Raw genomic sequence first — 14,744 nt, forward strand, 5'->3', positions numbered from 1 at the left:
GGAAATTTTACTTCAGAGTTTAACTCTCCAGATAAAAGAGGCCATTCCTGTATAAGTACCATGCACTAACCAATGTGCCCCTGGAGCTCCAAAGGAGACCATTCCTGTCCTGCTTATAAACACCAAACATTTTATATCTCAGGCCACAGAGGCCCTAAAATACAGTTAGGTTATGGTAGCTTTTCCTGGCAAGTGAAATAGTCAATATCAAATCAATATTCTCCTGATGAACACTTCTGAAGATACTGAACTTGGGAATTGGGGATGTAGCTTAGTAGTAGAGTGTTTGCCTACCCTGGGCTGAGGTTCCCCAACAAGTTCATGCCTGTAATTCCAGGACCTTGCCCAAGCACCTTAGCAACTAAGGAAGACCCTGTCTCAAAATTTTAAAAAAATATATTAAAAAGGTCTGGAGATACAACTCAGTGCAAAAACCCTGGGCCAGGTATGGTTGGGCATGCCCGTAATCCCAGCACTCAGGAGATGAGGCAGGAGGATCACTGTGAGTTCAATGCCATCCTGAAGTACATAGTGAGACCTTGTCTCAACAAGAGAGAAAGAAAGAAAGAAAAAGAAAGAAAGAAAGAAAGAAAGAAAGAAAGAAAGAAAGAAAGAAAGAAAGAAAGAAAAAAGGCCCTAGGCTCAATCCTCAGTACTGCAATTATTAATTACTTAATTAAAGGAAGTAGATTCTTGACCTACTCATCTCAAGCACAATTAGTTTTCTAGATTGAAAAACTGGTAGAACATACACGTATTGAGCTGGAGAAGCACTGTGAAATGCAGGTCTCTGTGGGTATGACTTTGAGCTGTAGTTACTACACTTTAAAAGGGGCATTGAAAAGTGCTACTCCATGAAATAGACAAATCCTATGGTGGGGGAAGTGATATTTCATCAAAGAATAGTCAAAAAAAGTAAAGAAAGGAGTGATATGGAGAAGACTTCACCTGGAGGTAAAAAGGCTAAAGAAAAACATTTGAGATGTTTGGATAATTAAAATTTACTAAGTGCTTTCTTAAATACAAGCTTATACCAGGTCAGATAGTAAAATGGTTGAGCACATTCACCAGAGTGCTCTAGAGTCAAATGCTAGTTTTATTATTCTCTGTGTGACCTTTGGGCAAAGAAGTTTTTTCAGTCTCAATTTTCTCCTCAGTAAAATGGGAGTAATACCACCAGTCAAATTGGGTTGGGAGTATTGATGACTCAGTATACATAAAGTTATTATCATGGTACCTGCAAAGTAACAGATATTTAACAAATGGTTAGTGTCTCCCACACACACCATTTTCCAACACTATAGAATGAACAAAGAAAGCTTTGTCATTTTGCAGAGAAGAAACAAAGTCAGAGGTAGAAATGAATTCTTAGGATCAAAGATGGGAGGTAGGACTAAGGCATCTGAAAAATAATTATAGGTAAGCTAGTTTAGTCTTTCAGAGAACACGAACAAACTGGTATGCAACTCAGGGAGACCGAAGTAAGCTTACTTATGAAATGTTCATTTATCAGTTTCTTGAATACCAAAGAAAATCTATCATATTGAATGAGAAGCTAGATCTAAGAATTTAACAGCCCAATTCCCAACATTCTAGATGAATTTTTATAGTAGTCTTCTTGGAAGAATGTCATATTCAGGATGTTGCTGGAGAAGACAGTGAGACTTTATATTCAAAATTCTGAAATAAGAGGGCATAGTTCTATTTCATGTGGGTGGCCAGTATAAAGGATTTAAACTCACTTATAAGAGATCTGCTGTAGAGTACTAGGCAAGTCTTAATTTTTCTAGCCCTTGAGTGACATATCTTTTCCTTCAAACTCCTGATGAAATAATATGAGCAGTTTTAGAGCCGGTTATAGGAGGGTTAAAATCTATCCTTTATGGTCCTGTCTCTCCTCAGGCAGTAAGAAAGGACAGGTAAAAGTAATGTAAGCCAAATTTACAATTCACAAGTCACAGAAATACCAGAGCAAAAGGCAATGGACAATGAAACTGAGACACAACAGATTTTCTCTTCAGCTATTTAAAGTCTGCCTGACTAGCTCTCCTCTTTCTGCCTGTCACCTTCTTCCCTCTCATTTTGAATGGCATCTTTTATTGTTTGTTTGTTTGAGGTACCAGGGATTGAACTCATGACCTTGCATGTGCCAGGCAGGCACTTATGCCACTGAGCTATATCCCCAGCCCAAACCTACTTGCAGTCTTTTTTTTTTTTTTTTTTTTTTTTTTTTTTTTTAGTTTTTTTTTTAGTTTTTTTCCGGTACCAGGAATCAAACTCATGACCTTGTGCTTGCCAGGCAGGCACTGTGCCACTGAGCTAAATCCCCAGCCCCTTCCCTCTCCTTTTGGATACCAGGTATTATAGCCTTGTATCTAGATGTCCCACTCAGACCAGCATGTGGTCAAAGGTGGGGAGTTTCAAAAGTGGCTGGATTAGGGTTTGCGATGCTGGGATTAAGAATACCCAACCCTTGGTGTCAATAGCACTACCCAAAGGGTACCTTGGTTGGAATATAAAAAGACAGACAAAAGCTACTTGCTATTTTCTGCTTTGCTGCCTTCAGCCTGCCCTGCTTTGCCATGAAATGTTTCTATTCTGTAATGCATTTCTGCCACACCACCCTGCCTTGGAGCCAGCTGACTATAGACTAAAACCTCTAGAAACTTAGACAAAATAAATCTTTCCTCCTACAACTATGGGTTTGGGTATTTTATCTCAGCAACAAGTAAAGTAACTAAGACATATTTTAGTACCAGGAGTGGGGCTGTTGCTGTGACTGTACCTGATTGTGTTGTTCAGAAGTCTTTGGAACTGGTTGGTGGGAAAAGCTTGGAAAGGTCTGGAGATACTGGCTGTAAAAGCAGTCCTGGAATGCTTTAAACTGTATTTGACGGGAGAGTCTGATCAGAGATCAGAAAACAAGAATGCTGACAGAAATGCTGCCAGTAAAGACAAAGTTTAGGAGATTTCTGTTAGGAAGAAGGGCTGCACTCACTGTTGAACTCCAGCCTTTGTGTGTTATGGTTTGGCAGAAAATGTGTCTGCATTTTGCTCATGTCAAGACTTTGCCTGAGGCTAAGGTTAAGGGCAGTGGACTAATTAATCTTGCAGAAGAAATTTTACAAGTCTAATTTTTGTCTATTTTTTTTTGAGACAGGATCTTGCTATGTAATTCAGGCTGCCCTTGAACTCATTATGTAGCTCAGGCAGGCCTGGAACTCATGGCACCTCTCCAGTGCTAGGATTGCAGGTATGTGAACCTACACTTGGCTCAAGACAATCTCATGTTGAAGCAGTGCTGTGGCTATAGTTGAGGGCTTTTAGTCAAATCTATGTTGATATCAAGAGCAGAGAGCCCAAGAGAATGATTTAAAACTTTTTTTAGTTTGGCCAGAATGGAAGTTCCAGCAAAGAAATAACCTACAAAGATGGGACAGAGGAGAACTTCATTGCAGAAAAGAAACAGGACAGTAGAAAAGATGGCTTGAAGACATCACAATAACTAGCAGGACTGCAGCCTCAGAATTGGAAAGGTGAAAGACTTTCCTTTGAGAAGAAAGCCCCAGAGCACCTTCTTCCAGAATGGCAGTGGCTAATTTGTTCCTTGGGATTGGGTTCATAATACTCAGCAATTCAGGCACTCAAGACCTACAGTCAAGAGAAAAAGTAGCCTGGCTACTGCTCTAGCTCACTGCAGAAATTTACATTGTCCATATGGTGCTGGTTTTAGGTGCATGCAGAATGCAAGAGTTGTGGAGTCAGGAAGGCTTCCACCTAGATATCAGAAGAAGGCCTGGGAGACCAGATAGTGTGCTCGTGAGAGGACAGTGTGTGAAGCTGTGAGTGTGAACGAAGCCAAAGGTGCAGTGGAAACCCAAAAAGGCTAGAGAAGCCAGGAACATGGATTGTCTGAGGAAAGCTGCAAGGAGGGAGCAAAGCCAATCCAAGAGAGAAGATATAGAAACTGCAAACACACACAGCACCATAAGGGTAGAGCCACACAAGCCCTTTGGAATTCACATCTTGCCAAAGATTCCACCAGTTGCTGGATATGGAACTATGAGACTCAATGTTTGACCTGTTGGATTTTGGACTTGCTTTGGGTCCTGTTCTTTTCTATAACCTTATTTGTAGAATGAGGTTTTTTTTTTTTTCTTGTGACATTGTGTATTGGATTTTGGACTTGCTTTGGGTCCTGTTCTTTTCTATAACCTTATTTGTACATTTTAGAATGAGGTTTTTTTCTTGTGACATTGTGTGTTGGAAGTGTTTAACTTTCTTTTCATTTGTACTCACAGCTAAGAGCTTGCCTTAAATCTCAGAGGAGATTTTAGACTTGGCAATGCTAAAACTGTTAGGGGTCTGACAGCTCTTAGAGATGGACCAAATGCCACTTGCATAAAGGGACACACATGAGTCTTTTAGGGGCAGTGGGTGGAATGTTGTGCATTGCATTGATGTCCCCCCAAAGTCTCATACAGGCATAAGTGGGGAGTTTCAAATGTGGCTATATTAGAGTGTGTGAGGCTGGGAGTAAGGGTGCCCAACCCTGGATGTGGGTGGCACCCACATTAGTTTTGATAGAATATAAAAGGACAGAAAGAAGTTGCTTTGCGACTTCTTTGTGTTCACTGATTTCTTCCTGCCCTGCCATGTCATGGACTGTTTCTTCTCTGTTTGCCTGGCCATGCCACCCTCTTTGGGGCCAGCTGACTATATACTGAAACCTCTAGAAAGTGAGCCAAAATAAACCTTTCCTCCTACAACTTTGAGGGTTGGGTATTTCGTCTCAGTAATGAGAATAGTAACTAAGAGGCCAGGCTATAAATATTATAGAATATTGAATAGTTGTAGTTACTTAAAATCTTTGAATCATAAGTAATGAGAGAGAGAGTTATTGGGCGAACACATGACACAATAGGTGAAGTCAGGGATGACAGAACTGGGCATCAGGACCATCGTGGTGTTGATATGGAAATCTTCAATATGGAGTATTCTTGTCTCCTGTTGTGGTTAGGGTATAGTTTGTCCTTACCAAAACTCATCTTGAAATTTGCCACTGTAATGATTTGGAGAGGTGATGAGAGCCTTAACAGGTAACTGAGTTGTTGAGAGGAATGAATGCTCTTCTTGAGCTAGTATACTCATTGTCACAAAAGCAAGTTACTCCAAGAAGCAAGTTGGGCTTCACTAGTTTTCTCTTGACCTCTATTCCACACACATCCATGGTCCTTCTTTTCACCAGGAGTTGAAACAACACAAAGGCTTCACAAGCCACTACGACCTTGAAGTTTCCCATCTCCAGAACCATGAGCCAAAATAGCCTTTTAAACTGACAAATTACCTAGGCTCAGGGATTTTGTTATAGCAGTAGAAAAAGAATTAAAGATAAAAAATTGGTACTAAAACTGGAGTACTTCTATTACAATATTTGACAATGTGAAAGCAGCTGTAAGAACTGGGAAACAGGGAGAGACTAGAAAGGTTTGAAAGATCAGGATAGAAAAAAAAACTGGAGTACCACAAAGGGCAATTCATAAAGGATGATTCTGGTAAGGGCTCAAAAGACAAAAATGATTACAAAAAACCTGGAACTTCTTAATCAATTGTGACCAGAATACTGATAGAAATATAGATAGAGGGCTTGGAATGTAGATCATTGATAAAGCACTTGCCTAGCAGGCACAAGGCTTTGGGTTCTATCCCTAGTATATATATGTATATATCTTATCTTATATGAGATATATATATCTGATATATATATATATATATATATATATATATATATATATATTTTATCTGAGTCTTCATCAGAAGTTGAATAGATAGATGAAGTCTCAGATAGATATGAGTAATGTCTTAATTGGAATTGAAGTAAAGGTCATTCTTGTTATTTGGTGGCAAAGGACTTGGTACACTGTATCCACATCACTCTGTGGAAGCTAGAACTTCAGAGCTGTGGATAAGGATTTCTAGGGGAAGAAATTTCTAAGCAAAATAGAAAAGGAGGTGCCTAGTTACTTTTAACTTCACACATTGAAATATGGAAGTAAAGGGATAATTTTAAGACAGAATGTATGCTTTAAAAGGAAGCAAAAGTGCTGAGGATATAGCTCAGTGGCACAAGCACCTGCCTAAAAGGAAGCAAAGTGTAAAACTTTTTGGAAAAAATTAAAAACCATGCAAAAGCGAGGCCAAGAAACACTTTGCTAAAAATATTAATATGGATAGAAAGGAGCCACATTTTATTAATCTATAAAATGAGGAAACAGCTGGAAGGCATTTCAGAAAACTTTGAGACTGGTCCTACCATCATAGGCCCAGAGGCATAAGAAAGAACATTTTCAAGGAACAGGCCTGAGCCACTCTCCAGAAGCTCACTTCTTAGGCATAATTTGGGTCTCTGTTCTGACAAAGACCACTATGAAGCAGCCCTGAACAGGACTTAAATTTATCAGTTTGCTTCTCATGTTCACTTATGTCCAAGGCCTAGGCTCCTTGTCTGGAAATGAATGGCAGACTCATAGTAAGTGAACCTCTGTGAGTCACTGATCCCTACTCAAACCTGTAATGGCGGATGAAGCTGGAAAGCCTCAAAGGATAAGACAAGATCACAGCCAAGGACACGTGGATCTGTTCTCAACTAGATAAAGACTATACCTTCAGGCATCTCACTCCTGGGTGGATTAACTTGATCCTTATTAAGGATTAATTTAATACCTTACTTAGAGAAGTCCTTGAGTGATTCTGCCCTTCTTGAGCATTCCCCTCCTTTCTTCTGATAACCAAATAAATATGGGCCACCCAGAGAAGGTCTTGGTCTTTAATTTTAATTTTTAGTTTTTAATTTTTTTTTTTTTTCTTTTTTTGGTCTTTTTGAGACAGGGTCTTGCTATGCAGTTCAGGCTGGCCTTGAGCTCACTTTGTAGCCTAGGCTGGTCTCAAAGTCACAACAATCCTCCTGCCTCAGCCTCTCAGAGTGCTGGGATTACAGGTGTGCACCACCACGCTCAGCCAAAGTTTTGATTTTCGCCCTAAGATAATCTCGAATTCTGTGAGAGGGCTTGGATCCTCCTGGACCCCTAAAGCCACTCCATTTGCCTTTTTTTAGTTAGCCTTTGCTGTACACTTATTCAAGAGACTGCAGACCTGATCAGCCCACAATAACTAAGAGATATTATTAACCCAATACTGCTCCCTGTGTCCCAGCAGCTTCCATGGCTGTGGCTCAAATGCCCCAGGTGTAGCTCAGGCGTCCATACTGGATGGAGCACGTGAGCAACAAGCCTCAGTAGTGTCGATGTTCACACATGCCTGTGTTTGATCCCGATGAGAGGGTTTTTTTTGTTTTTGTTTTTGTTTTTGTCTTTCTGAGACAGAGTCTTGTTATGCAGTTCAGGCTGGCCTTGAACTCACTTTGTAGCCCAGGCTGGTCTCGAACTCACAACAATCCTCCTGCCTCAGCCTCTCAGAGTGCTGGGATTACAGGTACAACACCACGCCCGGCATTAATAGCATTTATCTTACAGCTTACTTCTTGCTTAAGAAGGAATTCCTCGACATATGAAGTGCTCAGTACATCATAAATGCTTCATAGATGTGTAGTTATTGTCAGAAGTTTGAGATGGCCCAAAAACTAGAAACTTTTTCCATGCCTTCTCTTTGAACCTATTTTTTAAAAAAAGGCAAACAGGTGGCAGATACAGGTAAGCCTCACCTGTATTACTGAGAAAGCACATAAGTTAGCAGAGCTTTTATATGCAGGCAAGCAGACTTCCTAATACTTAAAATGAGAATTAGCCAGAATCCTAATACTTAAAATGAGAATTAGCCAGATTTGTACACTGAATTATAGGGAACATTGGATCACCACACACTTCCCCGCATAGAAGTGTATTTCGATAAAATAACAGCATGGAAGAAAAGAAAAGAACAAGTTCTTCTAAGTTTTCAGTTTAGTAAATGCATCATTTATTGTCTGCTTAGGATTTGGATATGGCTTTTTCCTTTAGGATAAAGGCTCACATACTAGAGGCTTGGTCCCCAGTGTGGGAGACCAACAGTTCATGAGGTGCAGGCCGGTGGAAGGTGGATAGGTTGTGGGTGACAAGACCCTAAGAATGGATTGTGTAGTTCTCAACAGACCTGGGTTAATTCCTGCAAGTGTAAGTTATTATAAAAAGAGCAAGCCTAGCTCCCAAATCTCCCTGGAGTCCTGTCTCACCATATGATCTTCTTCTCATGCCCATCCCATCTGCCATGCTGATACAGCAAAAGGGCCTCACCAGAGGCTGAATCCATAGGGCATCCTGATCTTCGGATTTTAGCCTCCAAAAATGTGAGTTACATAAACCTTTCCTATATATTACTCAGTCTCTTTGTATACAACATAAAATAGACTAGGGCTTTATCCCTCCAGGAAGACGCTAGCCATACTGTGTTTTGTTCTCGTGATTAACTGGAAGTGTGCCTGTTCACTAAGCGGAGGCTATCAACTGGTTTTTTAGACACTTTTATTCCCACTCTCACAAAGCTGCTCCCTCAAAGCAGTCACATCTGCTTGAGATATGGTTCTGGGATCACCAGGGGCAGGAAATTTGGTCTCCAGATGCTCTGTGATTCTGTGTTCCTCAAAGACCTTCTTTTCTCAGCTTTTGGATATTCTAGGCTTGCTTAAAACCAGTGCAACTGAGCATGGTGGTGCATGCCTATAATTCCAGCACTCGGGAGGCCCCAGAGGATCGTGACAAGTTTAAGGCCAGTCTGAACTACATAGCGAGACCCTGTCTTGAGGAATAAACAAAAGCCGGTGCAGTCTGTGTAAAAATGTACCTCTGATCTGAGAAGCCCCTGTAATCTGCTAAGGTCAAAATACTACATAGCTGAAGGGACAAACCTCTTAATGGATTAGAGGGGTTCCAATAAATAGCATCCTTTTCCTTCAGAGTTCTAAAGTGAGAAATTAAAAAAAAATGAGACATATATGACAACTTGTCGCATTTTTGTCATATTTTTCTGATAATAAAGAATAGTAATATCCAATATGGCTTAAATATTGCAGCAGGTGTGCTTTCCCCAGTTAATCTTATTCTCTTCTCAGTCACAGCCAGTACTGGATGGCCATAGCCTCTCTACATGGACATCAACTGCAGCTTCCCAAAGGAGCAACAAGACCAGCCCCGGGAATGGCCTAGTTTCAAGTTTTAAAGAGACAGGAAGGGACTTACCCACACAGGCCAGATTCCTCTACCAAAGGCCTCAACAAAATCAATCATTCCCACTCCTTTGGGAGAAGATGGTATAATGAGAAGCCAGGACTGTGACGTCAATGAAGCTCCCTCTAGAGAGAAGGAAGTTGTTGTGGTTTGAAATATCTGTCCCCCAAAGCCTCATGTGCTCAATGGAGCTGGCTCGATCTAGGGCACTTGATAATGTAGTTAAGAGGGTGTGGTACTAAATTAGCCCACTGATTGGAATTAGCATTGTCCTGGGTGGCAACATCCAAAAGACTTGCAGCTTGGATGGGACCAAAGGGAAAGGCAGGGTGGCTGCTTCCTGCTGCCTTCAGCCTGCTACACCATGAACTCGTTTTCCTCTGTGATGCCTCACTGCCAGGCCACCCTGCCTTAGAGCAAGCCTACTATAGATTGAAACCTCTACAAACTGTGAAACAAAATAAACCTTTCCTCTTTTAACTTGGGTGTTGGGTATTTTGTCTCAGTGATGAGAGAACTAAGACAGAAGTATCCATTTAAAACAGCTTTTTTTCTGCTAATAGCTATCATTTTATTATTAAATATATTTTGAGTGGATGCTTGCCTGGAAAAGCCAGCTCATCAGAGTAGTTATTATGAGGACTTGATCCACGCCAAGTGGGTGTCAGGCACTTGACATATAATAGCTCATGTTAGGACACAGGCCCATGAGGTGAATCTTACTATCTTCCCCATTTGCAGATGAAGAAGTTGTGGCACAAAGCTTTGTTAACTTCCCTAAGATCACTTTCCTTGTCCTAGAGATATTTCTTGCTTTGCTAATGATTTTTAGTGTCATTGTCCCTGAGAACTTGTTTAGAGATCCACATTCTCAAGCCTCACTCCAGTCTTACTGAATCAGAAATTCTGGAAATGGTGTTCAGCAATCTGTGTTTCACTGTCCCTTCTGGGTGATTCTTCTGCAGGCTAAATTTGAGAAGTTCTGCACTCCACTGCTTACCGGAAGTAGGTCTTCAGGAAGAAATTAGCCACCACTCTTAGGGGAAGGGTGAACAAGAAATAGGAAGGTGGTCCCCTGAGTCTAGAAAAAAGGGGAGCAGTAGATGAGAAAGGAAAATATCTTATATTCAAGAAAAATGGTTAAATCTGGGGGGGGGGTTGTTTTTATAAAATTCTTTGTGTTCTAGATATTAGTTCTTTGTCTGAAGAACAACTGGTTTAAATTTGTTCCCACTCTGTAGGTTGCCTCTTCACTCTGTTGGTGGTTTCTCTTGCTGGGCAAAAAAGTTTTTCAATAAGATGAGATCCCAGTTGTTGATTCTTTGTAGTATTCCCCGTGCTGTTAGGGTTTTGTTCATGAAGTCTTTGCCTACACGTATTTCTTCAAGACTTCTACCTATTTTATCTTCCAGCAGATTTAGTGTTTCTGTTTTAATATTTAGATCTTTGACCCATTTGATTTTAGTTTAATGCATGGTGATAGAAATGAGTCTAGTTTTAGTCTTCAGCATGTGGAAAGCCAGTTTTTCCAGAACCATTTATTAAAGAGGCTATTTTTCTTCCAGTGAATGTGTTTGACACCTTTGTCAAAAATAAGGTGGCTGAGTATGTCTGGAGTTGTTTCTGCATTGTCTAATCTGTTCCATTGATCCTCAGGCTTTTTTTGTTTTTGTTTTTGCCAGTACCATGCAGTTTTTATCACAAAGTTCGTAGTATAATTTCAAGTCAGGGATTATGATGGCCTCTGCCATGCCTTTGTTGCCTGCCATGCCTTTGTTGCCTGGAATTGTTTTTGCTATTCTAGGTCTCTTCTGGTCCAAATGAATTTTAGGAATGTTTTCCCTACTTCTGGGAGGTACGCTGATGGTATTTTGATTGGGATTGCAGTAAATCTGTACAACAATTTTGGAAGTATGGCCACTTTTACTGTTGTTTCTTCTACCCAAGACAAAGGGATATCTATCCATTTTCTGATATCCTCTCTGATCTTCTTTTTCAGAGTACTATAGTTTTCAGTGTAGAGATATTTAACTTCCTTTGTTAGATTGATTCCTATGTATTTCATTTTTTTCTATGCTATTGTGAAAGAAATTGTTTCCCTAATTTCTCTCAGTGAGCTTTGTTAATTGTGTACAAGAGTGCTACTGATTTTTGAGTGTTGATTTTGTATCTAGTTATGCAACTAAATTTGGTCATTAAGTGTAGAAGTCATTTGGTGGAGTTTGGGGATCTTCTATGTAGAGGACCACGTCATCTGCAAATAATAACTTCTTTCCTATCCTTATTCCTCAAAAAACTAGGACTAGAGGTTCCATTTAAACCAGCTATTCTCCTTTTGGTATCTTCTCAAAAGAATTAAATGAATCATGCCATTGCAATATATGCCTAACCATATTTATAGCAGCACAGTTTTAATAGCTGAATCTTGGAAACAACCCAAATGCTCAATTGATGAATGGATAGAAAAGATATGGTTTTCTTTTAAACAATGTAGTAGTACTCAGCCATAAACAAGGATAAACTTGAGACATAGCTAAATGAAGGGAACTTCAGATCACACTCTTAAGTGAAATAAGTCTGACAAACATGTGTAACTAGTGAATCGTCTCTGGTGTGAGAAACTGAAAGTGTAAATAAGAACCAAAATGTGTAATAGATGTTGTGAAATAGGAAGAAACTGTTCAAAAGGAAAGGGAAACTAGGAGGGGGGAGGAAAAATAAAAAATGAGAAAAGGACAAAATAGAAAAAAAGCTTTGTAAATAGGAGGGAAAGAGGGTTTCAAGAGAGAGGAAAGGAATGGGGAAAAAAGAGGAATCATCTATCATGTACAGGTACAAATTTCCTATGATGAATGTGATCATTATGTGTATCTAAACTGTAACAATAAATAATTAAAAAAATGTTGGCGACCACATTAACTAGGAGAAAGATTTAAAGAACTTAGCATTTTGTCCTTGTTTACACTTGCCTGCAATGAATTCATGAATTATGCATTTAATTAATGTAATTACTAAGTAAACATTCATAGAATGGTTGAAGGGGCAATACAACGCAGCGTTGAAGATTCAGATTTGGAAGCCAGGTAGCCTGGGCTCAAATCCCAATTCCAATCCTTGATACTTGTATGACCTTGAGCAAATTTTTTTCACAGTGCTCACACTGAAAATCAGGTTCACCATATACTGCATCTGTCCACACATTTCACCTTCCAATTGCTATTGTCTGCATGTTTGTACTCCCCTAAAATTCATGTTGAAATTCTAATCCTCAAGTTAATGGTATTAGGAGGTGGAGGTTTTATGGAGGCTTTGCCCTCATGAATGGGATTAGCGCCCTCTGGAGACCCCAGCTCTCTCCCCAGCTGAGGACATAGCAAGTGGCCATCTGTGAAGAACAGGCTTTCACCAGACACCAAATCTGCCAACTTCTGGATCTTGGGCTACAAGGGCTCTGCCCTACAGAACTATGAGAAATAAATGTTGGTTGTTTATAAGCCACCCACTTTGTGGCATTTTTGTTAGAGCAGCCTAAAAGGACTGGCATCAATTAACTATGAAAATAAAAAAGAAATAAAGAGACAATAGCTATAGTTTTTATTTTCATTGAAGGGATTTGTTGCTCATATATATCTGATACTTATCTGATTAACTTCGAAAATTTCAGATGTACACTTAGTAAGAAAATAATTTTGACATATTGGTCAAAACTTGCTAATCACTAAGAGGTTTGTTGGGAACAATTATAAGGAAGTGGCCCACAAAAAAAAAGAAGAAGAAGAAGAAACTCGTACTTTTTGCCCTTTGGGGTATGGAGGAGCCTTTTATCTAAACTAGACCAAATGTCATTGTTTCTGAAAAGCATAACTTTACCAATGGAAAAACAAGAATTCTCAACATGTTGCTTTGGTACAATAATTAGAAAAAAATATGTAGCTAATTTTTGCCCATTACAATTTTGGGAATATTCACTGTTTGCTCTGAATACCTTTGTAATATGAAATATATAATATATATATATAATTTTAAAATATATTTATATTTAAATATATTTTATGTATTTATATATTTAATAATATCTATTATATATTTCTATATATTATATATACAAATTTTTTCTGGTCTGACTGGAGGCATCTATCCCAGCCAAAATTCAGTAATGATAAACAGCTCTTTTATGCAATTTACTTTTGTAATTTCAATAATTTATGGATCACAAAATGTAGAGTGTGTTGGGTGGTTATTTGTCTGGTCTAGTGTGGCAGACTGTATAGGGGAAGGACACTCAGAGCTAGTTGGGAAGCAGGTAAGTGCAGAAGGAAGCAGCCTCGTTTCAAGGGAGATGACACCAAGGCAAGGGAAGCTTATTTTGGTCTTTGCAGGCCCACGGACACCAGATCATTAGTTCTTGACTCTAGGCTGGGGGCGGGGAGAAGGGAGAAGATGACAGGAAAGTGGAGTGGAGGCTACTAGAGATAAGGGAGGGAGGGTAGAAGGCTGGAGCGGAGTGAGTATAATCTAAGTAAGCTACATGCATGGAAAAAGATGCCAAAATGTAAGTCACTGTTCTGTGTAGCCAACATAACATTACACACACAAAAAAAATTTTTTTAAATGCAAGCTTTGATATAGGAAGGTTAGAAAGCCTAACAGATACTTTAATCAGCCTGTTTAATCAGTTTGACCATTTACAAATAAAACTTCCTTCTCCATGTTTTGATACAATTATGATTTAAGGACCACTGGGATGGCTCTGCATGCAATTTTTTTAAACAGAAAGCAGTCTTGACTTAATAGGTGCCCTTCGCTTCCATATTCCCATACCTTCCCCATCCAATGAAGACTAAAATTCATTTTCTGCTTGGCTCAGTATCCTAGTTTAAAAATGGTTGTGCATCGTGTAAGTCAGAAGCTGTTTCAGCCCCCTCCCCTCTCTCTCTCTCACACACACACACAACACACACACGCCTGGCAGAAGTCAGATGCCATGCAAGCATGCTATGTTGACATCCATGGGACGAGAAACTGAGGCCTGCAAAGAACTATAGGAGCAAGTTTCACAGTAAACGTTTTAGCCCTAGTGAAGCCTCAGATGACTGACTGCAGCCCAGCCTCACAAGGGACCCTAAGCCACTCCTGGATTCCTGACCACAGAAGCTGTGGTATAAGGTCTGTCATTTTATTTTGCTAAGTTTGGGGATAATTTGTTACATAAAAATAGATAACTTGCAGAACCCTCCTGTGAATAAGTAAGGACTCAGTTAAATTTCAAGAGCATTTAAATAGAATTATTCCTTAGCCTGTTTTTAAGGACAAAACCTTAGTGAGCATGAAGATTAGTGACTGTGTTCTTCAAACCTGGCAGGTTGGCAGGGATATAGCTCAGCAGCACAACGCCTGCCTGGCAAGCACAAGGTCATGAGTTTGATTCCTGGGACCAAAAACCAAAAAACCAGAAAAACCTGGTGCTCAAACATCTCTTTCAATTCTTCCTTGGTGTCCGTGGTGTCCACAGGGGATAGGCTTCTA

The sequence above is a fragment of the Chinchilla lanigera genome, unplaced genomic scaffold (genome assembly GCF_000276665.1).
Source record: "Chinchilla lanigera isolate Chin_1 unplaced genomic scaffold, ChiLan1.0 scaffold00004, whole genome shotgun sequence".
NCBI lineage: Eukaryota > Metazoa > Chordata > Mammalia > Rodentia > Chinchillidae > Chinchilla > Chinchilla lanigera.